The sequence below is a fragment of the Mauremys mutica genome, chromosome 10 (genome assembly GCF_020497125.1).
Source record: "Mauremys mutica isolate MM-2020 ecotype Southern chromosome 10, ASM2049712v1, whole genome shotgun sequence".
Lineage (NCBI taxonomy): Eukaryota > Metazoa > Chordata > Testudines > Geoemydidae > Mauremys > Mauremys mutica.
Window position 1 is genome coordinate 47,743,889 of NC_059081.1, and position 16,100 is coordinate 47,759,988.

Genomic DNA, 16,100 nt, shown 5'->3' on the forward strand with positions numbered 1-16,100 from the left:
AAGATTTTATTCTACTTCTAATTGTTTCAAAATGTATTTCCCCATTCATTCTATAATGATGAAGGCCTTTGCATAGTAACAGCAGCAAAGTGCTTCTAAATTCACACAGGGCTTTATATAAAAAACAGCTGGAAAATGGGCTATATTGAGAATTGCACGTGCATACTCTATGGACTATAATCTGAAAAAAGTGACAATTGATGCTATTCAGGGAGATATGAAATTAGGAGTGAATAACGGATTTCAGTGAGACACAGCAAAAATCCATTTTCTATTTCTATCTGCACATCACCAATATATTTCTAGCAATGATAGCATGAAGTCATATGCTGTTTCAGCAATATATTGATATAAATTAAAAATTATAAAGTGTATGCTCTGAGTTTATATTCTCTTCTGGTGTAAGTGATAATTAATTTATTGTAAAATCTTTGTGACATTTCTCTGGTAATTTTTGCCACAATTAATAAATGAAGAGGTCATTGTTCTGAATTGCTTTTCCATCACATTTATTTATTTCAGTTTATGGTGAAGTGAATTTTTGAAATCCCTGAAGGGTGACCAGATGGTACAGCCACTGTCAGCTCAGTTATGCTTTAGTGGACAGAAAGGTTTCAAATTTTCATTTTTGGAGGGTTGCAACTATTACCTACTTAGCACATATTTTTGTGTGTACTTGCTAAAACATAAGGCCCCATTTGCAACTCACTGGACTTGTCCCATCAAAATCTATAAGACACTTCATGTTAGCAAGTGTTCACCAATATAAATAAATGTCACACAATGAGGCCCTGGGATTTGCAAAAGGGATAATGTAGATTTAAGATGATGGGATCCAATCTTAAACTCCAACTTTGTTTATAGAGGCCCTGATTCAGCACAGGATTTGAGCATGAGTTTGTCTAATTAAAGCCTTTGAAGTCAATGGGATTTAATCATGTGCTTAAGTGGTTTGATGAATAAATGGCCACATACTGCATTTCATTTGCTATCAACAGGTAAACAGATTTGCAACAACAAATAGCACCCACAATGTTTGTTGTAAGAAAAAGCAAAATGGGGAAGAGAACACTTGTTCCTTGACTGCAAAGTTAGGATGCCTTAAAAAGGGTGATAAAAATACCTTCTCAGTTTTAAAAAAACAGATGAAAGAAATGTGTCTCAAAAAATCTCATTTCTTTTATTCTTCCTCTGTGACATATCCAAACAAAAGGTTTCTTATGTCAAGCCTTTTTCTTCCTACAAGTATATACTACTGATGAGCTCAAATCTTTCCACTTTTTCTGAAAGGTTAGGATAGTTTGGAACTGGGATGTTGGTTTATGCGTCTCTCTAGTACACAATATTAAATCTTCCCCCAAAGTAAAATTTTAAAATTCAAATATTCTATTTTGTTATTAAGATAGGAGACACAAGATAGTATATTCAAATCAAAGATATTAACACAACTATGTAGAGATTGACACATTTGATTATTTTGTCTTGAAAACTAACATTTTCTTCCTATTTTATTTTACACAATTAAATCCATATGGGATATCTATTTTGGAAAAAATATGGCTCAAAACTCGGAGTCCTATAACATGTAAGGTGAAGAAGCACTTTAAAATGTTGCTACGTGTCATGTCCCCCCCGCCCCACACACACACACAAGAAAACACCATTAAAGCTGTAAACAAATGGCAGTGGTTTGAGTGCAGTTTAATAAAGGTGGAGTGTTGTTGGGATAGGGTGGGAGCTCACTGCCAGAGAAACACACACACACACACACCATGCCAGGAGGTGGCATGTTAGAGGTTTTTCTACTCTAGCACGCCCTTTTGTTGGCCAACCTGGTTCTGCAGCAGTCTTCTGGGTGACTCAGCCTTCCCACCAGGTCACATGTGAAGTTCAGTCCCCTTCCAGGATAACAAAAGTCCAATTAAATAATCAAACAAAACATCCAAATCAGTGAACCATATTTCTGCCACTCTCAGGCTATTCAGCTCACCTTTGGGGCTCAGCTCTCACCCCCTCTAAGTCCTTCCAGCTGTCACAGAGATCTGATTCTCAGGCTCCCTTCCCTCGAGTTCCTTTCATAGTCTATGTTGTTCACCACGCTTTGTGGGCCAGCAGAATTCTTCTTTGCTCTCTTTAACTGAGTACATATGAGAACAGCCTCAGGCCAAAACTAAAGTTATCCTCTGGGTGCCCTCCAAAAGAAAAAAGAAACCATCAAAAGTCAGCACCGCTTACACTACTAGGGTTTGCATCAAGATTACCTCATGAGCAATGGCATTGAGCAGAGCTAATCGATCTAAAAATAGCAGCATGAATACCTGATCTTTATAGCTCATCAGGACATTTATGTAATCAGAGTAACAGTCTAAATGCATCATGTACATTTTCATTCTTTACATGTTAGTAATGGTGTTCCATTTTTCCTGTCTATGACAAAATGGCAGAATGTGTACAGTAAATATGAAAACACTGAAAACTCATAATTTGTTATGATGCTTCCACTGTTACAGATCATTTAATCCATTGTTCTAACTCCATCTTTGCAGCTCATGACATTTGACTCTTACGGTGGTGGCACTTTGGGATTTATCTAATGTGTTGTTGGAACAGTCACAGACAATTTAACTTTCTTAGAATATATTAGTTTATGCTGCTGCTATAAAAGATCCAAATTAAATTCCCCACAGGGATTTTTAACTGCCATATTAGGATGTACAAAGTAATTTTTTTCTAGCAACAGGGACTACAGTAATGACTGCTGAATATCATTCTGATAATGACAGATGTTACAAAGACAAAAGATGAATTCTTAATGAGGCTTTCAGTGATTTTATCCTAATTTCATATGCTTATGTTTTGAAATATATATAATAGTGAAACTAGAAAACTACTCTTCCCTACAGAACCCTGTTTTTCTTGTTATTTTATATAAATTTCTGGTGTCAGATTCAGATGTTGTTCTATTCATTGCTGTTCATAGATGATTCTAATTGGTAGCAACACCAGAAGATTTTAAATATCCTTTGCCTTTTGGAATATTACAGATGAACTAAATTCAGTTCCCTTGGGTTGTTCAGTGCAGGTTCAGAAGAAGGGAATCTGTATGGTTTTATGGATATACACAGTACATTATCCTATTCTTTTGTTATTTCATACATCATGATGGAAACCGAACAAAGCCACATAGCACCTGAATATGACAGAAGAGATTAACACTTTACGTAGGTATGTTTCAAAGAAGTGCCTTTTCCTATTGTATTATATCCATGGTTTTACTACACCTTTACAAGGGAGATAGCTGACAAAGACTTTACAAGATGAGTAAATAGACAGACTGAAGAAAAAAGTTAAACAAAATTCAGCATACCTAGAACTAGGTTTTCAAGAATTTCAGCAACGGAAGAATGGTGAAATCTCAGAATTTTGTTAATCAAGACTATTTTGCATTTCTTCTTGTTTGTTTTTTTTTTTTGGTTGGTTGCTTGGTTGAGATTTTGTGGTTTTGTTTTGGTTTTTTTGCAGTTTTATTGGGGAAAAGACCTCAGTATTCCTCAGAAGTAAAACTTAAGTGACAAATTGCCTTTGGCTCATTTGAAGGAACATTCTGCTTTTTCCACTACAAACACTTCACCCTGAACAAAGGGGAAAAAAATCACTTTGGGAAATTTTCATTGAGAAAAGTTCTTTCCGGAAATTTTTACTTAAGAACAAGTAATTTTTTTTCTTTTTGGCCAGGAAGAAAAAGTTGTCACTGGCAAAATAAACATTAATCTGTGTTTGTCTGAAACAAGTGAAACTTTATAACTTACTGATCGCTGTGGAATTTATATGAGTACACCTAAAAATTTCAATTCACAAATGAAAATAAAGCAAATATTGATAATTCTACACAGCTGTATTCTTTGCTGCCCTCCAAGTTCTGCTTGTTTACTTATGCCCATATGATCTGCAGTAAAAGCACGGCACACTTGCAGCTCCTTCCTGAGTGTATAATAGGAACCACAAGACACTTCCACATTATTAATTCCAAGATGGGCAGAGGAATCTCCTCTGATGCAGCAAGGAGCAAAATTTAAAAAAAACAAAAAACACCGCATGGGAAATTCACTTACAAAAATCTAGAGAAAAGGACAGCAAGGACACTCAAAGCCTCTTATTGCCATTTTGAGTGCATGAGTCCCCTATGGAGAGTGCAAAAGCCAGTGTTGTGCACTTTGCCTGACTCTTAAAGGGGCGGTGCTGAAATAAATGTTGGAGCAAGTCTAGATTCCTAACTGCACTGAAAGGATACTTTTAATATATGTTAACTATAGTGTCAAATACATACAGTAAGAAAGAAATGGTAAACTCATGACACCAGTTTGAATATAATTGTAGGTAGTTATCTGCCATATTGGTAAATTAAGACCATGGAAGCCATTTAGAGAATGACAAATCAGGCAGGCTTACTCCTTTCCTAAGCAAATTGTTAGGGTTCGATTTAGATTATTGATGAGGCATCAGATAACATAGGCTCAATCATCTTTATTAGTCAAAGACATAACAGCACAATACAGAAAGGCAAAGGTTAGTATCTCACCAGTCCAGAGAACAGCTCCTCAGCATCTTCAACCTGCTACAAAGTATGAACTTAGGAAGCCAGGGTTCAATTCCAAGTTCTGAGAGGAGTGGTTACAGACTCTTCTTTCCTGTTTCTCCCAAGCCCAACTCCATCTGGCCCCTCCAGCCTATCTTTGTCCCAGGGGCAGTCTTCCCCCTGCCCTCAGCTCCATGTCCCAGTCCCCCTCACATCCCCCCCGGCTTCTCATCATTCTATTTTCTCCATTCCACAAATCTCCAGCCCCATTCCCCAGTCAATTCTTTCACTGCCCCCCAGACCCAATTCCTCACTCTTCTTCATTTCTCCTTCTCCTGGGCTACTTGGACACTTCCTGGGCCCAGCAGGGAGAACACTGAGAGCACAGAAGTGTCTTTCTGCTCCCAGTTCTCATGTCCAGCACCACAACAGCCCACAGCAGCCAGGAGAAGTAATTGCAGGGGAAGTTCTGCTCAGCCCCTACATCCGTGGGCTGGAGTATTTTCAATGGGGATGGCATATGCACAGTCCAGTCACAGATAGGAGCTGCGAAAGGGTAGAATACACTCAGTACAGAGAATCTTCAGAGAATGTAGCTGCCCAATACTAAAAGCCTCTCCCTGACCATGCGACACCCCCACACACCAAATTTTCAGTCTTTGCTTCAAAGTATGGAAGCGCTAGAGCTTCTCAATGAAACCATTTCAAGAATTTTTTAAACATGTGTGAAACAACATTTTTTCCTTAATTTTGTTCTGAGAAGTGGCTAAACTGTTTTTTGCTGAAGTTCCCAAAACTCTTCAACCTGAGGCAGATACCCAGAATAGAAAATTTCAGCCAAAATTGTTTAAGTTTGACAAAGTTATAAGCAACTGAAAAAAGGGTCTTATAATGGAAAGTGTTAGGCAACCTTAATAGGCAGCATTACCTGCGCTGGCTATAACTGAATTTTACATATGATGCAGGGACAAAAAGAAATGACTGGTTTTTAATCAATTGTCATATTTGTAATAGTGATCACCTGACAATAAAGAGATGGATGTTTGGAGGAGTAATTAAAAACCGTATTACAAGAATCATTTATGATCACGCCTAATTGGCATCTCCTAAGAATCTAGCAGATCTTACAGATCCCTGCTCACCTTGTGACAATGCAAGTGGAGATAAGATACAGGATGGCATAAGCATTTTTACCACCATATTGACTATATTTGTTCTAAGACCCCATTTGCCAGTGTGTATTCAGTCTATCTCCCCAGCTCCTCATTCATCTCAAAAAGTATCAATATCAAAGCCTAGTTGAGATTATTTCTGTTAATGCAACATTAAGGCTACATATCAAAATACAAGATAAAGCCAAGAAACAAATGTTTAAGGGGAAAATCTTCACACAGTCACCAGAAAGCTGCACTAATGCAGCAAATGAAGATTCCCACAACCAAGAAGAATCATTGACTAGCATAAAGCCAACTCTATGCTACCTTTCTGCCTCCACACAGAGGGTTTGTCAAGTCAGGAAAGTGGGTACTGGGGCAGGACAGAGCACAATGCTCAGTTGGCACAGCAGCTGGCTGCAGAAACAGTACTTTGAGGATGCTCTAAGTTTTGCCATGGACAGTTACATCTCCCAGTCTGCTTAGGATCGTGGGAGCCACCTTTCTAAATTCTGTGCTGTTGAGGCTCAACCCCAAGATTCTCACAGTAATGTAAATTCAACCACATTAAAGATTTTTGATTAACAGGTAAGCTACTAAAAATGTACCCGTGAAAATATACAACTGGGCTTGATTCCACTAGCAAACACAGACTGTAGGCCTGGTGATCAAAAGTCCACCTGGATGACAAGTACCCTGGGGGAGCTGCCTACAAACTCTGCTCCACCAAGGGCCTGGAGTTGGCTGCTGCAGCCCAGAACTTTGGAGCACGGATCATAAATTAAAGCCACTTTCACCTGGTGGAACTCCGAGGGAGAAAGTAACAGCAGTCCCACCACTTCTTGTTCCCCCAAGGTGAAATCAGTGCACAGACATGGGGATACAAATTGCAATTTTTCATGAATTAAACTTAGCATGTTCAATGAGAGAGTATTAATGTTCTGTGGAATCATCACTTTTTTCATTTCCTGACTTTTTTGTGTTTCCCTGTGTAGCCTCAGCATTGCATGATCAAAACTTTTCTTGTATTTATATAAAGGTTGTCTCTTTAATCAAATAGAGGAATTCACAGGATATCTAAGCACACTTAATGAGCTGTTCAAAACCACATTAATTTCTGTTACGCATTTAAATGTAAAATGGCTGAAGAATTAGCCATTTTGTAGTGTATTAGGACTTAAATTAATAATCATTATTTGATTATGTAAAATTAATGCACTTTTAATCAACACATTATTAGTGCAATTATTTTCACCAAGTATTAAATGTAGAGTAAAGCTGACATGGAGGAAAAGCATAAGCACACAATTACAACAGTCTGCTCTAGGAAGGACATCATGGATTGTTTTGATTTGTGAAAACCTCATTCCTACAACACTTTACATTATTTTTTTCCCTTTATACAGAGCCTGGTGTGTGCAAGAGCTTGGAATGGGAATACCGGTGTCACAGAAGCACTACGTTTCTACAGTGCCATCAACTGAAAAGTATAGCAAATTCTTGCACTATATTGAAATTCACATTACAGGCATTTCAACAGTGTCCATGATAATCTTTCAAAACCTTTCCAAATCCTGAGACAACCTGCAAGACCTAGAAAACAGCCACTAACAATATCTTGTGGATACTTAATTACTTGAATCTAACACCGACAACCTCTCTAGGGAAAGATGTAGAGTGATACAAAATAATAAATTATGGTTGCATTTTATATTAATATTTTATTTGTAGTTTATATAGTTTATTTATAGTTTATAAAGCATTAATGAGTGTTAATGGATGTTTTAATAAATGGCTAATCATTGTTATAGATCATTAACCTTTTATAAATGGAAAGTTAATATTAAGTGTGACCTAAATCATATAGCAAGGCCCAGCCAGGCTTTCCAATCCATCCTCTCTCATCGTACAAAAACTATGAGAACACAAAATGAAAATAAAAGGCCATCTATTCATAACCTACCACCTTCTATATGGCAGTTTAAAGAACAATCACCTGAAAGTATCAGGCTACATTTTGTAGCTGGTATAACAGATGCAGCCCTCCTTCCAGATGCTTGAGAATGCTTTGATCAGGCAGAGCGATAGATGTTTCTTCAAAGTATTTGAAAATGTTGATTTTGTAGAGAACATATTGGCCTGGACCAAACTGGTCTATCAGGGTTCAGTGGGATGAAAGCTGGCTAATGGAGTCTAGTCAGAGAATCAATGGTTTTACACAATAAATATAATACATTTTGCTCATTTATCTCATCAGACAATATAAGAAATAAATTAGGGCAGAATTTAGTAAGAAAATTTGACAGAAACTAGAGAAAGCCCCAGAGCACATCAATAAAGAAGCTATTTTGTGAGTGAGCTAGATCAGTTGATTAAGGACCTGATCTAGCTCCTTCCAGGGTAGGAAGGCCTGACCTAGGGTGACCAGACATTCCGATATTATTGGGATCATCCCAATATTAGGGGCTTTGTCTTATATAGGCAACTATTACCCTACCATCCCGATTTTTCACACCTGCTATCTGGTCACCCTAGCTTGACCCTAAGTAACTGGAAGTACCAGCACACTTCATATAGGGAACCAGAGGCTGAAATATTCTGTATTAACGACAGAGGTTTTATTATTCCTAGATTATTCCATGTACCTTTCAAATAGGTCAGGATATAATTACTAAGAATATTCCTATTATTAAACTACTTTATGGTTAATAATCTGAGAAAAGATAAGCAGTCCAGTGGATTTAGAACAGGGCTGGGAGCTCTTTCCAATCCTTGCTCTGATATTGATTTGCAAGTGCTCAGTATCATTATTACTGTTATTGTGTCCTACAAATGTTACTTGGTTTTTCAGCTGATGTTATTTATAGGATAGGTCCTTTGGGAGGCTGTATAAACAAAACATATGGGCCACCAACTCAGCCATAATATTTCTATTTCATTTGTATTGTTATGGGGATTTAGATTCTACTACTAAATTTCTCAATAACTGGATAGCAGACTTGTGAGAATAATACAAAGTCATAAAGTCACATGACTTCAAAAATAAAGTGGAAGGAAGGGAAATGGAGAACAGCACAAATCAACTTTTTATTTCTTTAATGAACTACAACGGCATTCAATATGTTTTGCTGACCTTTATGGGGATATTGTTTGTCATCTATGTTAGTTACATATACTGTGAATCTGACACAATTTTAGACTCATGGGGCCAGATCCCAGCCCTTACTCCAATTGCTCTGTATAATTAAGCACTGAAAATCACTCCTGCAGAATGCTATTGGGTCAAATAACTTAGCAAGAGCCACAAGAGGATTAGACAAAAAACCAAAAAAGTAATATTATCTGCTATCTGCTAGAATAAAAATTGCAAGAAATTAACAGTCTTCAGTTCATGTAAAAAGCTGGTGGCCACAGGTGAAAGAAGAAAGTTCCCTGCACACAACTCACATGAATACTTTCTTAAATATGGCTAAAGGAGCTGATCAAAATATTTCAAATGTATTTTTTCCCTAAAAAGCTGCAGACTTTTTCAAACATTTTCATGAATTTCTTCTTATCAAACTTGTTCTTGAAACAGTCAGTGCTTAATTTATAATGAAAGAGGTGACATGGCTTAAGCAATTTTTTTTTACTTTCATAACTGATGCAGCAAGCCCAGAAGTGCCGGAGCTATGAACTGCCAACCCTAGAGGTGCCAGGGCTCAGTCCTGGCAAGCCCTTGCACAAATTGAGCACTATTATCAATATTTTTCATTTTAAAAATCCACATTTTTCAGGAAACAAACATTTTTATTTTTTATTTTTTGGGTAAACACAAAATCTAAATTTCTATTAACATTGTGTTAAAAAGGAAAAATGGGCCAATTTCACACTTGGTGAAATGGAAGTAACTAACTTTTCAGAATTTTCATTTTCAACTATCTCTACTATGTAATATTATGAAAGTGACCTGACACATTATGTTTTTTTACTGCCTTGCTTTGAAGAATCTCTAATGGCCATGTTGGAAACTTAACACCTTACAAATTGGCTCATGTCTGCTTTGGTGTAGCAATTAGAGCTGGTCAGGAATTTTTTAACAAAGAATTTTTTTCAATCAAAAATGTTGATTCATCAAAACCAAAACTTCTTGTGAAACTACGTCAATTTCAATGAGCCTCTCGACGCAAAAGATTTTTGACAAAAAGTTTTGAAATTGTTGAAATATTTTACATTACATTTTCTAAACAAGAAGTTTTAGTTTTCCAATTCAGAATGGCTTTTTGTTTTTAATATTAGATTGAAAAAGGTTATAAGAGAAAAAAGTCTAAAACCAAAAATTTTTTTTGGTTTTTCTATTCACAAAAACTTTCCCCATTTTGACTTGTCATCCTGATTTGGGGCATTAAAAGTGTCCAAACTCTCAAAAATATTCACAAACTGGGAAACCAGTTTCCCATAGTGCGCTAGTGGTAATAGCTGTATTTCTAGGTAGCTGTGTCTTATTTTCACAATAACCAATGTGACAGGAAACTTTGTATATTGCAAACAAGTTTATTTTATGTTCTCTGACCCTGTCCCCATGAAGTCAGTAGCAAAGCTTCCACTGATTTTAGTGGTGCAAGATCAAATCCTTCCTTGAGCAGCATGAGCTATCGGATTTCAGAAAATATCACTTTGCAAATCTTTTTACACACTTTACGAGGAGATCTACTGTTTGTTCACATAGGAACAAACATAGCAAGGTGGGTGAGGTAATATCTTTTTATTGAACCAACTTCTGTTGGTGAGAGAGAGAAACTTTTGAGCCACACAGAGGTCTTCTTCCTGACCTGACCTATAACACAGGCCCAGGAGATCCAATATCTCCTGTCTACTGCACATCTGAGCGCATCTGAAATGTGTAGCCAGCCTGGTAGCTGGGTAGTTGCACACAACCATGAGGAGCCAATAGGTGTGGTCAGCAAGATGGACCATCAGGAAAAGGCATTTCCAAACTTCGTGGGGCTTTAAAGAGAAGGGGGTCTCCATTGTGACAAGAGCTGTCAGTGTCAGGCATTATGAGACAGCTGATGGAGGACTATTAGGGTTGACATAAGTAATGCAGCATCTATACTGACTCTGCGTCAATCTCACTAGATCGACCATGGCTCAACTTCACTCATGGAGGTGATGTTACTGTGTCACTGTAATGGGGCACTTGCATTGGTGGGAGACAAATTTAACCATAGACAAATGCACATGCACAACTAGGTCAATGCATGGCAGCTTCGGTTGACCTAACTTTGTAACATAGACCAAGCCTCATAGCCTGGGACCAGCCTGGCTACAGCACCACATCATGCAAATAACTATTGAGGTTAATATGCTGTTAAGGCACAGCTGTGCTAACAAGTGGTTTGTTCACACTAAGACGCCCTGGTTTTGATTTAAAAAAAAACAAACTTATTTGTTTGTTTGTCCTTATGTTCCACCATATGTCATTGCCTGCAATGATGTTGAGTAATACTGCTGTCATATTACTTGGCATGGTTGCTGCCTTAATAGATTGAACAGATGTAAACTGATTGTCTTAAATTAAACATGGGCATTTTTGAGCTATAAACAGCTTTGTAAACATAGTCACTGTCATGAAATAAATTCATAAGTCAGAGAGGGATATTATGTGTAGCTAAAAACAGTTTTAAATATCCATAAATATGATCTGGGCAGGAGATGGGGGGAAACTATGAGCCACATTTATGTGTTTTAGAACATTAGTGTTATTCCATTTTGTAGGCTTGACCAGGGTAATGTCTATGCATGAAATGCTGAGAAATCTATTTTATTATCCAGCTATTTTCTCCTCCAAGATATGTTTTTTTTTCTTTCAGATATATTCAGTGATATAGTTGGGTATTAAGATTTGTGTGCTAAAGACCCAGGAGTTCTAGTAAAGTACTCCTAACAAGATTTTTGTAAGAAGCATAAGAGTGCCTCTCATATCATTTTAATGTATAGTTTGATGGTTAAACATTAGTATGTTTGAGTAAGCTTAAATACCTTTTTAATATGTTTTAAAATGAATATAAACACATTATGCTTATGAATTACATTAACACTTATTTTCTGTTTCTTAATTTGTTTTGTGAAAGAGAAACTTGAAATATAGAGGAAGCTATGAATCTCTTTGAAATTCAAAGACAAGAGGAAGAGTTATTTTCATACCTAGCTACTTGGATCTCATCTTTATAACAAACAATAAATTATGCTCCCTTCTTCTATGACAGGTTTTAAAATGTAAAGTTAAGTCCATCCATTCTCAGTTAGAGAAGTTAACATCAGTGTTATACAAAGTTAACAGAAGAGAAAACATTTATTCCAGTTAGTATACTTTGCACAGTTTAGTTTACCCTATTTGTTTTGACTTTCCATAACTAAAACTGTGTTAAGAATGGCTTTAGTAGTGTGTTTGTGTACTTTGACAGGGACGCTTTCATGAATACTCATATATAAGTTGCACTTTGTTTATTACCTGTGTTAACATTTAAAGTCTCATGCTCTTTGTAAGATCTTGTAGCCTTCATTTTTCTTTATTATGAAAGAACATGTTTGCAAACAATGATCATACTTATCATTATATAGAATCTGGGGTGTGTGTGTGTGTGTGTGTGTGTGTGTGTGTGTGTGTGTGTGTGTGTGTGTGTGAGAGAGAGAGAGAGAGAGAGAGAGAGAGAGAGAGAGAGAGAGAAGTCTACTTTTTAAGCAGAACTTTCAAGGATCTGGCAAATATTCTTAATGAGGCACTGACTGGAAGCATAAATGACAACAAACAACTTCTCCACTTCCTCCTGTCCTAAGTAGAGCTTGAAAAAAAATTTAAACTGAAACAAATGGATTTTGAGGTGCACCAAAATTATTCATGAATTCAGCAAATAGTTTCAGCTAAAAAAACTGAAAATCAAGATTTTAAAAATCTTTAAATGAATAATTGTCTTTTTATTTTAAATCAACATTGCATTTAGACAATCATTTCTAATCAACATATGTCCTGTATAATTTTTTTCATGTTTTCATTTTGTTGAGAAAAAAATCAAAATATTTAGTTTCAGCTTGAAATAAACCATCGTTTAATTATAATTATTTTTCAGGCCTCATCAAAGAAGGATAGAAATGTCTCTTTTTGAGACTCTCTCAGCCAACATTAAAGGGTGCAGACTGCTTTTTTGAGAAAGAAGACTTCAAACAACACCAATCAATGTTATTCGAGGCCATTAATGACATTTCAGCTTGTGAGACCTGTTCTGTTTAACCAGGCCCAAGGGTTAGGTTAATTTTGTTATTGATATTACTTGTGAGCTAGGCTTTTATTATCAATTACTCTTAATAATCCAAGACAGTTAGCAATATGCACCTGAAGGGAAAACAAAACACTAACTCAGCAGAAAGTGACAGAGAGTTTGTGGGATTTATGTAGAATTTAAGGATTTCATTAATTTAATTAAAACAGCCTTACTGAAACAAGTTTACAAATGTGTTTGGAGAGTTAAAAAGCACAATGATATTTTTATGCACAAACTTCAGTAACTTCTTTAAAATAACTGATTTATAAGCATCACTATAACAGTCTAACCCTTCGAGGGAGACTGGTACAGCAGCAGGGATAGCTTTAATGCAACATAGTTTTATAAGAATATTATTTCCCATTCATAAACTAGGACAAACAGATAGGTTTCTGTAGGAGAGTACACTCATCTGGGGGAGCCTTATGATCAAGAATGGTGTTGCAATCATCTAGTGCCCCCTGCTGACAGTTCCTCTGTCCCTGAAGCAGTCTCTTTCTCCTCTCATGACTTAGCTCTTTGCCCAGGTCATTTTAAAGTCTCGCCCTTCCTGGGAGCTGCAGGGCTGTCCACACACTCTTGTGTAGAGCTGCACTTGCCAAAGCTTTCTCCTTGGAGGCCTGGCTCCAAACTCAATAGTTCATTTTCTTCTTGGGTAAGGTGTTTCTACACCACCTTTTAGAGTGACCCAGTAGGGGGATTCAGGCCCTCCTGTTAGTTCCAGTCCAGGGACTTGTGGTGAGCAGGTAAAGTCTGTTCCCTTTGACTCCTCATCACCTCCTGGACTTCCTGCTACCTCGACCTTCCTTCAGGCACTTTCCCACAGCTCCTTTCTGGGCTTACGGTACTTTTGGCACTCTGTAGGCCTTTCCACCACTCTCTAGTAATTAAAGAGGGCTTGCAGTATTCTTCCTCTCTCTCCCTGCAGCCCCCTCTCACCTGGGCTTCCTACCTTTATGCTCACCACCCAACTCCTCACCCAGCTGGCCTAATCTTCAATTAAGTCTGGTTTGCTCTCCGTAATCAGCTATCTCAACTGAACTTTCTAGCTCCTGTTAACGCTTTTAGTACCAGTGTGGGGTATATACCCCATCATAGTTCTACTTTATTGATCTTTGGGATGCAAAGTCTCTTTTTTTAGCATTTACTATCCCTACCCCCAACTCCAAAAAGAAAAAAAAAAGAATTAAGTACACAGAGAAATAGTGTATGACTCCCAAAAGACAAAGTAGAATTTCTGTTCAAGGAATGGCGCAGGAGAAAGGTGATATTAGTCTCTGCAATTTAAATAAATTAACCTATATTTCAATAAATTACATATTCTTATATATTGCTTTGGAGGGTTTTTTTTTTAATTCATTTGCACATTAAAAAATGCATAAGCCCAACTGCTTTTTTTTGCTTTCCAGGTCCCTATCAAGATCTGACATGCTTGAAAAAAATTTCTTTTGTCTGTTTTCTCATCCAGTTTCTAGTCACCTCTGTGAAAAGAACATGAGGCAGCCTGATGTTTTGGGGAGGTATTTGACCTGACTCCAGCCTCAAATGATAGAATTTTCAGTTGCACCTAAGAGAATTAGGCTCCCAACTTCCATTGAAACTCAGTAGAAGTTGAGTATCTAATTCTCATAGATGCTTTTAAAAATGCTACCCTAATATATTTAAGTTGCCTAGCATTTTCCATTATAAAAAAAATTCTTAACACACTTTATTTGAGATTCTGTACAACCTCCCTTGTTTGCAGCAATCTATTGAAATTCAACCAGAAAAAAGCCTTGGGGCTGCAGACATACATTTCATGGGTCTCAAGAAATTCCATTCAGGTTAGGATGGATACACACTTTCTCTCCTTTCACTTGCATTCCTCGGGAAATTTTAGCAGCCTGCCACAACAACTGAACACAAACATTCATAGAATAATAGAAGATTAGGTTTGGAAGAAACATCAGGAGGTCATCTAGTCCAAACCCCTGTTCAAAGCAGGACCAACACCAACTAAATCATCCCAGCCAGGGCTTTGTCAAACTGGGCCTTAAAAACCTCTAAGGATGGAGATTCCACCACCTCCCTAGGTAACCCATTCAAGTGCTTCACCACCCTCCTAATGAAATAGTGTTTCCTAATATCCAACCTAAACCTCCCCCACTGCAACTTGAGACCATTGCGCCTTGTTCTGTCATCTACCACCACTGAGAACAGTCTAGCTCCATCCTCTTTGGAACCCCCCTTCAGGTAGCTGAAGGCTGCTATCAAATCCCCCCGTCCTTTTCTGCAGACTAAACAAGCCCAGTTCTCTCAGCCTCTCCTCATAAGTCATGTGCTCCAGCCCCCTGATCATTTTCATTGCCCTCCGCTGGACTCTCTCCAATTTGTCCACATCCTTTCTGTAGTGGGGGGCCCAAAACTGGACGCAATACTCCAGATGTGGCCTTACCAGTGCCGAATAGAGGGGAATAATCACTTCCCTCAATCTGCTGGAAATGCTCCTACTAATGCAGCCCAATATGCCGTTAGCCTTCCTGGCAACAAGGGCACACTGCTGACTCATATCCAGCTTCTCATCCACTGTAATACCCAGGTCCTTTTCTGCGGAACTGCTGCTTAGCCAGTTGGTCCCCAGCCTGTAGCGGTGCATGGGATTCTTCCTTCCTAAGTGCAGGACTCTACACTTCTCCATGTTGAACCTCATCAGATTTCTTTTGGCCCAACCCTCCAATTCATCTAGGTCACTCAGGACCCTATCCCTACCCAACAGGGTATCTACCTCTCACCCCAGCTTAGTGTCATCTACGAACTTGCTGAGGGTGCAATCCATCCCATCACCCAGATCATTAATAAAGATGTTGAACAAAACCAGCCCCAAGACCAATCCCGGGCTGCCAACTAGACATCGAGTCATTGATCACTAGCCAGCTTTCTATCCACTTTATAGTCCATTCATCCCATCCATACTTTTTTAACTTGCTCGCAAGAATACCGTGGGATACTGTACCAAAAGCTTTGCTAAAGTCAAGATATATCACGTCCACCGCTTTTCCCATATCCACAGAGTCAGTTATCTCATCATAG

General features: G+C 37.8%; 1 long non-coding RNA gene across 2 annotated transcripts in view; it reads right to left on the reverse strand.

The window, feature by feature from the left end:
* Window positions 1-1,690: 1,690 nt before the first annotated feature.
* Window positions 1,691-16,100, reverse strand: part of LOC123378186 — a 41,075-nt gene continuing 26,665 nt past the window's right edge. The window contains exons 4-5 of one of the 2 annotated variants that reach the window (XR_006582500.1): window positions 1,991-2,192; window positions 1,691-1,898 (exon numbers count right to left, since the gene is read on the reverse strand). This is a non-coding gene — a long non-coding RNA (uncharacterized LOC123378186). Of the gene's footprint in view, window positions 2,193-16,100 lie in introns of both variants that reach the window. The other variant, XR_006582498.1, reaches the window with a different exon arrangement.